Source organism: Schistocerca serialis, chromosome 4 (genome assembly GCF_023864345.2).
Source record: "Schistocerca serialis cubense isolate TAMUIC-IGC-003099 chromosome 4, iqSchSeri2.2, whole genome shotgun sequence".
NCBI classification, from domain to species: Eukaryota; Metazoa; Arthropoda; class Insecta; order Orthoptera; family Acrididae; genus Schistocerca; species Schistocerca serialis.
In genome coordinates, this window is record NC_064641.1 from 573,752,114 (window position 1) to 573,764,222 (window position 12,109).

Here is a 12,109-nt window from a genome sequence, read left to right on the forward strand (position 1 = left end):
TGGTTGCGTTACAGATTTGCATTGGGAAGTGACTCGCGTGAAATGTCGGTTTGGAGTACTTGTTTTCATAGTTTTCGTCCAGCAGATGACGTTCGTAGTTTTCGCCACATTCCCATCATTTGTATGGCGTGTCTATAATTATGTATTATTTATATTTTAAGACAATTAATCGGCAAAAAACGCACCACATGTTCTAATGAAAGCATGAAATCCGTCTGACGATGAACTGCAATGATTCTAAACCAGTAACAGTACCTTTTGAATAAAAGAACTTAAAGTAATTTTGTGGCTGGTTGCTGTCTCAACACCATCAACATTTGTCTTCTAATTTTCTTCCTAATCATCCTCTTTCTCTCTCTTCCTTATCCTTGTTATCATCTTCCAATACTTCTCAAGCTCTCCCTCCCTCTTCACATCTTCTTCTCTTCCTCCAGTTCCATATCTTCTTCTATCTTCACTTCCTCCTTCCTCTGACCTTCTTTTTCAACCTCCCTATCCATTTCTTTTCCAAGTCTGTCACCTCCTTCTCGTCCTTACCCTCCTCTCCCTCCACTTCTTCACTTGTACTTCCTCCTTTGTGTTAATCAGTTCTACTTCATTCTCCTCAAATTTGATGTCTTACTCGTCTTCACCTACTTACCTGTGATCTCAGAATGGAACTGATTTTGCACAAAATCTCATTCATCCTCTTATTCCTATCGCTCTTCCTACTGCTTCGACATTCTTTGTAATCTACTTTCCCTCCTCCTCATACTCTTCCTTCTTATCTCCTCTTCCTCTTTTGTGCCTCCTCACACTTTTCTCTTGTCTCACTCTTCGCCTGTTCCACATCTTGTTCAGCTCTTAATTCATTTTCTGATCTTCTCTATCTTCTTCATTCATCTTCTTTCTCATAGGCATCACCTGCTCACACCTCTCCTCCCTCAGCCTTCCTCTATTTCCTCTTTCACTTATTATTATTCATCTGCTCCCTTTTTGTACTTATCCGTTGCCTCATCCTCCTTCGACACTTCATGTAATCTTCCACTTACCCATCCTCATCCATCATTTTTCTCTTTATCTTTCCTTATTTTCTTCATCCACATTTCCCTATACTTCTTTTCTTCTTCCATTTTCTCAACCTATTTCCCTTCGTAATTTATATTGTCTCTCGTTCTTCCTTTTTTCCTCAATCTTCATCTCCTTTGTTTAAATCTCCACAGCCTCTTCCCCCCCCCCTTCTCAACTTCTTTATATTCCTTCCTTCCTTTCTTCCTTCACCTTCTGTGTCCAGCCCTTCCGCCACGCGTCTCCACTGTTGATTATCTGACATCAAATGCATCATACAAACAGTTAATTCTTAATTTATGAAAGAAATTGACTGTCAAAAACGTCTTCTCGATTATTATCAGGACTTTTTTTGTTTGTAGTACACATTCAATTGAATGCCAGTTTACGAAATCTGAAGGTGGAAAGGAAAATACTCAAATGAATATATACAAATTTTGTAATCAGATTAAGAAAAATTATGGATTATCATCGCAAAACTTAATTTTCTTCTGAGGTAGTATTCTGATTGTAATAGCCTTGATGTTTCGTGACACACTGTACTTAAACCTTTCTTCTTCCTCCCACTGTACGCTTTAGTGGCGTAAGTCGTTTTCAGTTCTTATTCTGGTTTATAAGTACACTTCCTGAACGTGCATGATACTTTAAGACTCAAACAGTTCTCTTTATTGTCATCTTACAGTTGCTTACAAAGAATTTAACAAATTTAAACTACATGCAGCTGTGAATAAAGTGTCATACTGACATTTGTATAATACCATGATGGAACAATACTGAACGAAATAGCATGGCATTTTCGAAAAATTGCAACATTGAACCTCAGATTCGAACACAGTTACTTTCAGAAATAGAAACTTGTCCGAGATATTTCACATTTTACAATTCACTGTTTGGTTGCAGGATTCTTATTTGTGTTCAGAAAAATACAGCAAAGATCCAGATACGAAAATTATTCAACGCCTTTAGCTTTCTCATCCTGCACAGCCCAAGTATGACAATACCAAATCGATTCTGTCAGCTGAACCCAGCGAACGCAAACAGTATTCTCTGGCATATTTACACCTATCGTGTACGCAAGGATTATACAAGTTAAACACGAAAGGAGAAAAATATTACTTTTTTAATATGTCCACAACAATACGCGACAACTGTCTGCAGCTTAGTTAATTTAATCTAGTAAAAACTGACAAATATTATTTGAACGTTGTCATGTTCCGCGAGTCCTGCTCTTTCGCGAAGCAATTCCGAGGGAACAATCGATCTGAATTTCACACACACTATGGCGCGAGGGCATGTGGGCACACACACGGTCACAAATCTACAGATAACATTTCTGTCCGATGCTTTACTTCTCTGGCTTGCGTTTCAAATAACAGATACGTATATTTTTATTTATTTTTTGCCGTGCGGTTTACAATTCATAAGGGTAGTTTGTTATTATAAACCAATTGAAAGACCAGTTAAAAAAGGGGGAGGAATATGTTGGCGAAATTAACTGCATACCTGACAGGTGAAGCGACGTTGATCCATTTTCAATAATAAAAACAAATTGGCGCTGCCGGGGCGGGCGCTCGCAGTTGGAGGCGGAGGGAGCAATTGTACGAACAAACGGAGTGCGGTTTGCTCGCGGCGGGGGGCGGCGGCTTTGGGGCGCGGGCGGCCTAAGCGGCAGGGGCAGCGCTCTCCGATGACGCGGCTAGCGGAGGGCACACGAGGCCGCCATGCGCCGTGCTACTACACTGCCGTCTTCTTAGTCATGAAATTAGGTCATGGCCATAATAACTTGAGACAATGGGCAAAGATACAAGAGACCGAACTCTAGAGCTACTGGCAACGCACATGAGCTTTGAAACGAATTAGGCATGGACATAAGATTGTTTAAATACTTCGTGTGGAGTGTTTCTCCGCACAGCTGTGAAATTTAGACATTGGAGAAGAGAGAGAGGGACTGAATTGAAGTAATCGAGATGTGCATTTTGAGGGGAACGAAAAAAAAATGATTGAATAAAGTGAAGAACAGTGCGTACTGGAAAGGGGTAACAGAGCCAAGAACTATCTTAAACCTGGCTGAGAAAAGGAAAGCAGGTTGGTTAAGACATACACTGCAAGAAAAAGGAAGCCTTTTGAACATCCATCGAAGACGCAGTGGAAAGGCAGAAGAAAACAGAAAGGAGAATAAAATTGCTGGATGAAGTGAAGCTACCAGGGTGCGAAGCAGGTGGCCTGAAGCAGGATCGGATGGCAACAGCAGCGGTATAAGGAATCGGCCAAAAGTTGATGAAATGATTCTACTACGTCTTCCTTCGTTTCCCGAATGCTGTCTTGTACTTTATAGGGAAGGGTATATAATTTTCTTGTGGGGGGGGGGGGGGAGAGGGGGGGCTGGAGGAGGGGAAAAGTAGGGAATCATCCGGTTTCGGTTTGACTAATGCGGCCTGTCACGACTTGGCCTAAATTCTACATTTCAGAATAACGCATATCACTCATCTTTTTTCTGAACAACGATTTCAGTCTCTTCCCCTGCAGTCTTGGCCCTCTACAGCGACCTGTAATACCATAGGAGCAATTATCTGATGTCTTAGGTCATGTCCTATCGTCCCGTCCCTTCTCATTCTCAATATATACCACATACATCTGGCCTCGCCGATTCTGCGGAGAATCTTCTCATCCGTTATCAGTCTACATAATTTTTAAGATCCTTCTATAGCACTAGATATCAATAATAATCATCGACGACGGCGGCTGAAGACTCTCTGTTTCCCTACAGTCCAAGCTTCACTTCCATGCAATGATTTGCTACAGATCTAGAGTAACAGAAATTTCGTCCTCAAATTTAGACTGACGTGTGGTGCTGATAGACTTCTTTTCGCGAGGAATGCCCTCTATGTCTGCGACGGTTTGCTGTTTTGTTCTTCTTGCTTCATCCATAATGCGTAACTTTGCTGCCAAGTTCGCGGAATTCCTTAAGTTCGTGTACCTCGCGGTCCTCAATTTTATCGTTTATGTCATTTCTCCTTCTCCTTATTACTTCCGTTTTCCGTCAGTTTACTGTCAGTCAATATTCTGCATTCATAAGACTGTTCACTCCATTCAACAGGAGCAGTAAATCTCCTTCGCTCCATTGAGAATGGCAATATCATCAGCGAATCTTATCATTGATAACCTTTCACCCTGAATTTTAACCCCACCCCTGAATCTTCCTTTCTTATTCGCAGTTACACTTTCGAGGTTAAAATCCAATAGAATGGGCGAAATACTACATCCCTGACCTACAACCTTCTTAATCACAGCACTTATATCTTGGCCTTCCAGCCTTACTGTTCATACCAATTGGCGCGTTAGACCGTGGAAACCCCGAGCTGGTTGGACGGCCCTGCCCACAAAGTTCCAAGCGTTCTCAACTGGGGAGAGATTCGGCGACCTTACGACCTTACTGGTAAAGGTGAGGTTTGGCAACTACGAAGACAAGTTCTAGAAATTCTCGCTGTGTGAGGGCGGCCATTGTCTTGCTGAAGTGTAAGACCAGCATGGCTTGCATTGAAGGGCAACAAAACGAGGTATAGAATATTGTCGATGTGCCGCTACGCTGTTAAAGTGCCGCGGACGACAACCAAAGGGGTCCCGTAAAGAAACGAAATGGCACCCCAGACTATCACTCCTATATGTCGGGCCTAAAGGCGGGTGAAAGTCAGGTTGGTATCCCACTGCCGTCCTGGAGGTCTCCAGACGCGTCTTCGGCCTGTAATCTCACTAACTGGAATAGAATTATCTTCAGTGATGAGTCCCACTTCTGAACCCCTATAACCAGCGAAGAAGTGTCTGGAGACTCTTCGGACATCGGTGGGACACCATCCCGACTGTCGCCCGCCATGCAGCCCTACAACCATGAGTAATGGTCTGGGGTGTCGTTTCTTTTCAAAGCAGGACCCATTTGGTTGTTATCCGCGGCACTCTTGCGACACAGAGGATCATCAAAGACATTCTACGCCAAGTCTTGTTGTCCTTCAGGCAAGCCATCCTGGGCTTACATTTCAGGAATATAAGGCACGTCCGCACATGGCGAGAGTTTCTACTGCTTGTCTTCGTGCTTGTCAACAGCTACCTTGGCCAGCAAGGTCGGCGGAACTCTCCACTATTGAGAACGGTTGGAGCAACATGAGCAGAGGCCTCCAACCAGTTCGGCATTTTCACGATCTAACTTGCCAGCTGGACTAAATTTGACACCCTATCCTTCAGGAGAACATTCAACAATTTTGTTAATGCTAAGCCGAATAACTACTTGCATTTGCGCCTGAGGCGGACCAGCGCATTATGAACTTTCTCAATTTTTGAAGCTGTTTCTCTTGAACAAATCGTCCAATTTTGCTGAGATTGTAATTATTTGCTTGTCTGTACATGTGCATCACGTCTACCGACGCCATCTCATTCCAGTAATTCTTTCGTGGTGCGTCGTCCTTTTTTTTCTTAACTTTTGCTCCCATTTTTCTGTAAATGTTAGGATCATGGCCACATGAAGAATTAAGCAACTATGCAACAGTTCTCACACTTATCTGGCCTTGCTAACCGTTTAAAGCTATTTTTACTGCAAGGTCTTCAGTCCAATAGGCACACAGGCTCTAATACTCTCAAATGGTTCAAATGGCTCTGAGCACTATGGGACTTACCATCTGAGGTCATCAGTCCCCTAGAACTTAGAACTACTTAAACCTAACTAACCTAAGGACATCACACACATCAATCCCCTAGGGAGGATTCGAACCTGCGACCGTAGCAGCAGCGCGGTTCCGGAATGAATCACCTAGAACCGCTCGGCCACGCCGACCGGCTCTAATACTCTATAAGCGGTTGTTTTGCCTAGCGAGAGGTACGGCGGAAATGTATCGAAGGCTTTTCGTGATTCAATAAACATGATATCACTTACTATGTCAAGAACAGTTCGCTTTTAACAAGGAAACAGACCAGTACTGTAGTTCCTACTAATCCATACGGGCGTTATCTTCTTGTGATTTGATAACTTGTTAGCAAACGTAGATGACACAGTCTGTGGACAGTTATCAGTGTTATGAGGCATAAAATACTAATAAATGTTTAGTACCCATCACAAAGGACGTCGTCACATCCGGTGTATCTAAAAGGAGTAAATTAGTTACTAAGACTCTCCTCATTTAACCAATTAAAGAAGGCGTCTCTTAATAACTAATAGACATCTCCTGTACCGCCGGGGACGAGTTATTTAGAAATTTCAGCTTGTGTGTCGTTGGTCTAAGGTACAAAACACAGCAGTCATAGTAGGCAATTTAGCGACCATGAAAGTCTGCATTCCTTCGTCTAAATACCTTTTCTTCGAGCACCGACAATGCTGTATAAGAATTGTAATATAAAATATTTTCAGTTGTGAGTGTAAATATTCTTGTAGCTATTACAGTAATCAGTTAGCAGGCAAAATTCGTTTTCAAAACTTTTGCGAGGCTGACTGCTGTACGGCATTTTTCAGATGTTGACGATTCCATTTCTTGCCCAATATTTCAACGACTTATCCGATATTCTTCATCAGATAACGCCGGCAGTGGTCTTACGTATGTGGTTGTCTGGACTCATACGAAAATGTGAGGTATTGCTGCTCTTACTAGTCTATCTGCGTCCTTTGTTGGGTTTTGATTTTTGGAGGCCGCGGTATTATTTGAATGAATGGCTTTTTTCGCTTCTCGTGAATGAAGCGAACGACGAAATTTCAACAAAATGAATGCCCGGTCTCAGGCATTGCTTGTATCATACCTCGATTCTTAACAACTTTTCCGATATCCTTATTTCGATCATCTCCTTAATTACTCTGTCTCATGCAACTGGAAACATGGCTGAAGATGCTGTGTTTGTCATGAGCGTCCAAAACCTGAGTGTCAAAGGACGTAGCGGGCAGCTGTTAGTGGAGTGTAGTTCGTGTCTCAACGCTGACGATTCCTCATAGACTGATAGGAATTTCGTCAGAAAACATAAGACCACCGGTCACAGTTCGTTGGCGGATCTTCGGCAAAAGGCTCTCCACCACTTGAGGCAGCTGAGATAGCTTGTAAACGATGCAGTGAATAAGTTTGGCAGAGAAGGCATTCGACAACCACAATGCCAGAAATATTTCAGTGCAATCCTGCAGGTAAGAACAACTGTTTTTCAAGACAGTGTCTGTTGAAAGACAAGTTTCTGTACACAGTCTGTTGCTATATAACCATTATTGAAATGTGCTAGAAGTTTCGGTCTATCTGAACCATCTTCTGCTACCGGATAACTACAAACGAAACATTCACTTCAGTACCAAATTGTAAAAAATTGATAAAAAGTCTTGTCATGCATTGCTTGCATGCCAGTAGGTACTTACTAGACATAAATTCGTTTTTCTTCATGCTTTCGGATGTGTTAACCGTAGTTGCCTTGATTGCAAATGTAGGCTTCCGCGGCCGTTGTCACTTCCAATAAAATTCTTGAGGGTATGTGACCGCATGTAAAGATGTTTCGCCCACTGTTACATATGACCTTCCTCAGAGTGTTTGGTTATTGCTGAATGACAAAAGCTCTAGTTGTTATATACAGGGTGTTTCAAAAATGACCGGTATATTTGAAACGGCAATAAAAACTAAACGAGCACCGTTTGTTGCAATATGCTTGGGACAACAGTACATTTTCAGGCGGACAAACTTTCGAAATTACGGTAGTTACAATTTTCAACAACAGATGGCGCTGCAAGTGATGTGAAAGATATAGAAGACAACGCAGTCTGTGGGTGCGCCATTCTGTACGTCGTCTTTCTGCTGTAAGCGTGTGCTGTTCACAACGTGCAAGTGTGCTGTAGACAACATGGTTTATTCCTTAGAACAGAGGATTTTTCTGGTGTTGGAATTCCACCGCCTAGAACACAGTGTTGTTGCAACTAGACGAAGTTTTCAACGGAGGTTTAATGTAACCAAAGGACCGAAAAGCGACCTTGGGTAACAGGAGACACCAATTGATCGGTGAAAGAAGACAGTACAAAATATTTGGAAAGATTGTAGCACAATAGTATAAGCCATTTAGAAATGAAACAATTAGGAAGTGCAGGTAAGCCAAGGCGAAATGACTGCGAGAAAAAGAACTCAGAAAAGAAACTATTGTCGGAAGAAGTTATTAGACGTACACAACAGTCAAAACAACCTACGGCGAAGTTAAAAGCAAAGGTGTCAATATTAAGAGTGCAAGAGCAGTTACACTGTTATAAATGAAGAAAGTGCAATGAACGTCTACACGAGAGGGGAAACTGCCTGATGACGTGATAGAACAACAAATAGCAGTTGTATGTAACTAGGGGATTCAGCAGTAGAGTCAGCGTTTAACCAAGCTTTGCAATACTTGCGATTGAATAAAGCGCAAGGCACTGACAACATAATTCGGAAAGTCTGTTATCATGGGAGGAAATAGCAACAAAATAATTATTTAAGTTGGTTTCTGAATCTAAATCCATAGACACAACATCGGCCTCCGATAAAACACCCACACAATCCCAAACATCCCAAGAGCACATAAGTGTCAGAACTATCCGACAATGAGCTTAGCAGCTCATGTCTCTAAGCTGCTGACACGAATAATGTACGAAAGAATGGAAAATAAAATTGATTATCTGTTAGATGACAGTCAGGTTAGCATATACGAAAGGTAGGGGCACCGGAGTCTCAATTTTGACACCGCCCTAGGAAAGGCAAGCAATACATAAGAAAACTAAGACATGTTCATAGCATAGAACTAAAGAAAGTGTTCGACAGTGAAAAATGGTGCTAGGTGTTAGGAATTCTCATGAACATAGGTGAATGGTATAAGGAAAAATCGGTACGATATGTACGCGCACCATGAGGTAACAATAAGAACGGAAAGTCAAGAAGGATATGCTCGGATTAGAAAGGGTATAACTTAGCCTTTCGCCCCACTGTTTAATCTATGCATCGGAGAAGCAGAGACGGAAATAAACATTTAGAACTTGGATTAAAAATCGTGGTGCAGCGACATCAGTGATTAGATTGGGTAATGTCAATGCATCTTCGCTGAGAGTGAAGATGAATTGCACAATCCGTTGAATGGAGTGAATAGTCGAATGAGCACATCCGTGGACTGAGAGTGAGACAAAGAACGAAGAAAAGGATGCGAAGTAGCAGAAATGAGGTAACCAATAAATTTAACATGAAACGAAGTAGATGAAGTGAGGAAATTTTGCTACCTTGGAAGAAAAATAACACACGACGGAAAAAAGCAAGGAGGATCTATAAAGCAGACTAGAACAAGTAGTGAAGGAGTCTTCTAGTACCAAACGTCGACGATAATACGAGGAAAAAACCACTGATGACGAACGTTTGGAGCATAGTACTGTATGGAAGGGAATTGTTAACTGTGAGAAAAGTGAAGAGTATTCAAGAGTTTTAGATGTGGCGCCACAGAAGTTGGACTAACAAATGAGGAAGTTCTCTGCAGAATCGGTGGTTTAGGACGTATATGCATAGAAAGGACTGATTTTGTGCTACATTTATAAGAAACACACAGTAATACACTGAAAGTTGTGTCTGACGTTGTTTTGCGGTATAGTGTGCCCTTGGGCTGCGTTATGAATATGACGTTGCCAAAAAAAGTATTGTTGTTATTACTTTAGGATACGGTAAGATTATTAGTCAAATTATCGTGAAACAACACATACACACACATAATTCTAGGTGCAATCGACACAATTCTCCCTAGTCAATAAACCAATCTATAATCATAGAAGAGGAGTGAGTGAAATTCTCGTCATCTTCAGTGCGTAATAAGTAAATGATCGTTGAGTTTGGCCGATGTGCATAACAGTAACGCCATCACAGTGAGAACGACAAACTTAGATGTACAACAGTTTATATGTGTTGTTAGTGAATCGCCTAGTCACGGAAAAATTGTACGAGAACAGTTCGGAAAGTAAGATCCGACCGGTCGCGAAATGGAAACCACAGTGAAAATCAAAAACTGTTTGTTCACAACAGTTAGTCACACCTTCCAGCTGCCTCTGTAAACAGTCACCGCTCCAACTTAGACATTTGTCGTAGCGTTGTACAAAGTTCCAAGTATCCTCGTCACGTGAAGCATCCGCCTATGCTTTCCGCCAATTCTCTACGCTGGTCTGCCTTTCGTTGTTTGTGTCAAAATGTTGTCTTCGTAGCCAGCGGTTCATGTGAGCAGAGATGAACATCAGAGGGAGCCAATTAAGGGTTGTATTGTAGGTGACCATCGAAAACGCTGCAGGACCGTTGTCATTGCCCCTGCAGAATGCGGCTGAGAATTTTCTTGAAGAAACAAACGCATGACATTTATGTTTTGTGGTCTGCATAGCTTCAGGCGAAATCTCTCACCAGATCCACATACTTGGCGGGAGACACTGTTGTTTTAGGCATTTTAGGTGATCACTTTGCGCTCTGAACTGAAAAGAGCGACGTGAAGCGATCGACAGGCACACTAAAATACTGCCTAACACATCTGTGCAAAGTTCCATCGGATTTTCATAGTGGTTTCCATTTCGCGCCAAATCGGACCTTACTTTCCGAATACGCCTCGTAGAACAATTAAAGGATGTTGAAATTTAAATCAAGTCTTCTTATATCAGGTTTTTATTTGCTATAATTGATGGAGTCAGTTCACAAGAAGTTGAAAGGGAGCAAACGTCTCTAATATCTTGTTTGAATTTACACAAAATGGCGCTAACATTTTGGGGAGGTACAAAATTGTATGGAAGACTACATGGAAAAAAATATCTGTCTCAGGACAACTCACAAATTCGAAGATAATGAGACAGAATCACAAATTAAAATTACATGTACATATGAGCTGCTCAGAATAGGGATTGTGCTACTGTAGACTGCTTTACTTGAATTTCCCCAAAATCTGTAAAGCTTGTTCCCATCGCCACCAGATGGCTGCCAGGCGATGAGTAGCCACGAATATTAATTCTCCAACCTCAGCTCCCTAATTCCAAAAAACTCTACATGGAGGGACGACTCACTTCTGTTGCCAATGTGACAGATGAAAATATCCCTTATTTCACAACAAAAAAAAAAAGTAACGCATCAGAAAATTCCCACTCTTGACTTACACCGCGCACATTAACAACCACGAGGTTGGTACCAGCATGGAGCAGTGTCTCCTCAGCAGGTTGGATTTTTCGCACCAAGCATCGTGGCGGAGCTAACTAATTTGATCGGATACGCCAAAATTTTGGAGCAAGAGGAGCCAACTTTTTAATGCTGGCCAGGTGGCAAAGCATAATCTTGCCGTCTGATATTCATACAAAAAAAACAGAAACGTCAAGTTCAGTTATTCTCTGTGGACAGTAGCTGCGGCACGTCGTCATCTGCCTTCGGCTCTGCCCACAAATGCACGGAGCAGGCTACAGCCCCATTTCCGTGAAATCTCCTAACGAGGTTTACTGATTTCTGCCGATAACAGTAAACTTGAAACCACACCAGGAGCGCATCTTCCCAGCGAGAAAAACGCAAAGCTTTCCTCCCAAGCACCCATGTCCGGTCACTGTAAAATAACCACTAAACGTTGGCAGAAAAATGAAAGAATATCCTTAAGCGATGTGTGAGAATAATGTCACAACAGTTCTGAACTGTGTCCATCAGGAAATAACACAAGGTACCAAAGCTCTTCATGAATACGAGACATGTAGGGGTTGCCTATAACCACATCTGTAAGTTGGTTAAATTAACATTCCTTTACACGCGTCGCCCGGTTTGACACCGGCACATACCTCGCATCTGTGAAATATACATTTAGTTAAATGAAAAGAAGTAACGGTTCGGATTTCCCAGGTGAAAAGTACACATACAGCATCAGATTACGAATGTTATTTATTAAATAAACTGTGAATAAACTTCTTGTATCAATTAATTCACAGAAATTAAGTCAAAAGGGTTGTATCTGCTAGTACTACTACGATTAATAACAAAAATATCCTCAACAACCCCATCTACTGGCCACGTCCTTTGCGTGTGTGTGTGTCTAATCTTGTTTTATTTTCATCGTCTCA